This window comes from Nicotiana attenuata, chromosome 2 (assembly GCF_001879085.1).
Source record: "Nicotiana attenuata strain UT chromosome 2, NIATTr2, whole genome shotgun sequence".
NCBI lineage: Eukaryota > Viridiplantae > Streptophyta > Magnoliopsida > Solanales > Solanaceae > Nicotiana > Nicotiana attenuata.
In genome coordinates this window covers 79890342-79893930 of record NC_031990.1, presented here as the reverse complement: position 1 = coordinate 79893930, position 3589 = coordinate 79890342, and positions in this window count along the sequence as shown.

Here is a 3589-nt window from a genome sequence, read left to right as displayed (position 1 = left end):
AGAGCCTATTTTTGTCACCTTTTTACTGTCTTGCCCTCTTGTTCCGGCTGTTTTGCCAAGACAGCCTTTAAATCTTCCTAGGAAGTGCTGAGGGGCCATTTTTTGTAAAAACATAGTTACTTTATCCATATTTATTCACCTTTTACCATTTTGCCCTTATGTCTGGCCATTTTTGTCGAAGCAGCTTTAAACCTTTCCGGAAGTACCGAAAGACTGTTTTTGCAAAAGTAGCCATTTTTATCCAGTTTTGTCTTGTTTTTTTTATCTGAAATAGCTTTTGAACCCCTCTCGGAGTAGCAAAGGGTCATTTTCGTAAAAATAGTTTTTTATTTATTATTTTGTCTATTTTTATCATTTTGTTCCTGTGTTTGGCTGTTTTGCTGAGACATCCTTTATGCCTTCTATGGAAGTATCAAAGGCCGTCTTTGTAATAATAGCCATTTTTTCCCGCTTTTATCATCTCAACTTTTGTGTCCGGTAAACTTCTAAAAAAATATTTTTAGAATTTAAAAAAATAAAAAAAATTAAAAAATATAGATCGAGTCCTAAAATTGGCTAAAAAAAAAAATATAATAATAATAATGAATTGTCATAATTTGCATGTAGTTTAGGTAAGTCCTAACCCTTTTTATCTTATCCAGGATCACCATGAGTTCTCCACTAAGAAACAGTCAGAAAAGGGTAAGGGACGAGACACCTCCAATGTTCTTAATCAGAGATAAGACCCCGAGCAGTCTCTGTAATTGGTGGGCTAGTTTTGCTACATGGGAACGGAATCGAGTATTTAAGCACCTCAAGTTCCTCACAAACATCATGGGAATTAAGCCTAACAGAGATTTAATCGAGTCTCTAGTGGGTTTTTGGGACCCCGCGAACAATGTCTTCAGGTTCAAAGATTGTGAAATGACGCCCACATTAGAAGAATTAGGTGGGTTCACCGGATTGGGGAGAGACCTTCGTGGGAAAAAGCCTGCTGCTCCGAGAAAAGTTGGTGTGAACAATTTTTTAAAGAAATTATGCCTCCGTCGAATTCCAATGGTTTGCTTCAACGAAGGTTAGGTTCAGTTGGAATATCTCTATGACAGGTTTGGGGACGAGAAAGGGTTTGAAAATTTCTCGGGCATAGAATTCGTCAACCAGTTGAGTTACGACGCTTGGAGGGAGTTGAGAATCTTCGCGTTCATGATATCATTTCTAGGGATCATGGTCTTCCCAGAGCGTGGTGGGCGCATCAGAATTCGATTGGTTGCGGTAGTCTCGTATTTGCAAAGTAGCGAGGATCATACCATTCTTCCTATGATTTTGGGAGATATTTTTCGAGCTTTGACCCGATGCCAAGAGGGTGAAGATTACTTCGAGGGATGCAACATTCTGCTACAGATGTGGTTCATAGAGCACCTTTATCATCATCCAATGGTAATAAATTTCAATGAAACTGGCTGAATTACATTGGATGTCACCCAGGCAGGGCCGCAAGTTGTAATCTTCCAGATGGGGTTAGAGCCCGGCGGAAATTACTTGGTTCATTGAATGCGGATAGAATCACTTGGAACAATTATTGGTTCCCTTCTGCTAGGGTCATGCATATGTCGACATATCGCCCATTCTTCATACTCATGGGTTTCAGAGGTTTCCAACCCTACGCGCCCCTTCGCGTCATGCGCCAGCTAGGGAGAGAGCAAAAGAGGCCCCCGATTGAAGACATGCGTCCGTTCGTATGGGAATTCAAGGGAGAGGAACCTCCAAGGGAGTCTTATGCACAAAAGGTTTGGTTTGGTGGTCGATTTTCTGATATAGATGAGATGGTAGCTGATCGTGAACGTGGGGAGGTAAGCCTCGCATACCTTGAGTGGTTTCACAACCAGGCTATCCCCGAGCAAAGGCCAAAAAGATCCATACGGCATGCAGTTGATTGGGAGGAAGAGATAGAGGCCAGAGTTAGAGATACCAAAAGGGAAGTGGCACAAGAGTTCCAGTCTCGTATTGACACTTCAGAAGAAGATAAGGGAATTCGGGAGACAGCCATGGACATACAACAGGCTGATTTTGAGCGGGAAAAGGCTCAGTGGTCACGAGAGAAGCAAGCACTCCAAGCCCAAATTCAAAAGAAGAAAATAATCGTAACCGCTCAGCAGCAAGAAGAGAGAGAAGCCCAGTTCAGGGTAGTCCGTGATCACGAGCGTAGAGGTTTTGCTCAGTTAATCCAAGGTCTGAGGGATCAGATAGGGGGAGTTGAGTCAAGCAAGGAGAGCCAGATCGCGGAGTTTGAAATAGAAAGACATCACTACAGAGTATGATCAACCGGTTGGAGGGGGAGTTACTAGAAAATTGGCGCCAGAAAGATATGGCCTTGGACCGCGAGCGTGATGCGCTGGATCTAGCTGAGACCCGTGGTCAGCAAAATCAAGAGCTGCATGTGGCTCAGGAATACATTAAGGGAAAGATCCTCGAGGTAGCCACGTATACCTCAAGAGCTTGCATGAGTTGTCAGGGAATGACGCTCGAGCGGTTTGCAGAAGTATCTTTGAACGTTGCTCGTAATATATCTGCAGACTTGGAGAGGATATACCGCAATGTTGGGGGTCAGCCGCAGGAACAAGCGCCTTGATTACAGTGATGCTGGTGGATTCTATTGCAAAGATCAAAGTCTTCTTTTAGTTATCGGTCTTTTTTCATTATCCTTTTGTTTTTTTTGAGTCAATAAGAGTCTTTTGGTGTTTTGAGTCTTGTTATTTCGCCTTTTATCCTAAGAAGTCTGTTTAAGTCAGGTCTGGTCTTGTTTATCTTTATGTAATTCTTGCTTTTCGAGTCTTGTATAAAAATAAAAATAAAAAAACACGTTATTATATTATATATTGAAATCAACGAAAAGATTTTAGTTTAAGAAAATTACGGAAATAGAACCAAAAAACGAATGTTTAGTTTTGTAAAAAAAAAAACGGTTAAAGTAGTACCTAGAACTACGTAATAGATCTGATTCATGCGGCGACATGATACGTAGGCAACCCACAAAAGGTTCGATCAAATATTTTTCAAATGACACTAAAGTAAGGGATCAAAATAAGGCGAGTGAAAGGAGGAAATAACATTGTCAATAAATAACAACTGATAAGCCGGAATGAAACATGAAGCCTTCCAAAAGAATATTAGAGATGATGATATTTTAGGAGCATAGCATATCTACGTGTGATTCTTATCTGCAAAATGCTTAACTCTAACACATTTGTTGCCTCTTAATTCAGTAAGCTTAAGGTGGTTGGTTTGTGGTGAAAACTGGCAACACATCATTACTTCACAAGATCTAANTTCAACCCACATTTTTCAAAAAAAAAGGGGGAGCATAGAATTCCGCGTGTGCATAATATTTTCGAAAAAAAAAGGGAGAGCCTATTTTGGTCAAATGCTGAAGGGCCATTTTTGTACAAAAAAAAAAAATTAGTTACTTTATCCATATTTATTCACCTTTTACCATTTTGCCCTTATGTCTGGCCATTTTTATCGAAGCAGCTTTAAACCTTTACGGAAGTACCGAAAGACTGTTTTTTGCAAAAGTAACCATTTTTTATCTAGTTTTGTCTTGTTTCTTTTT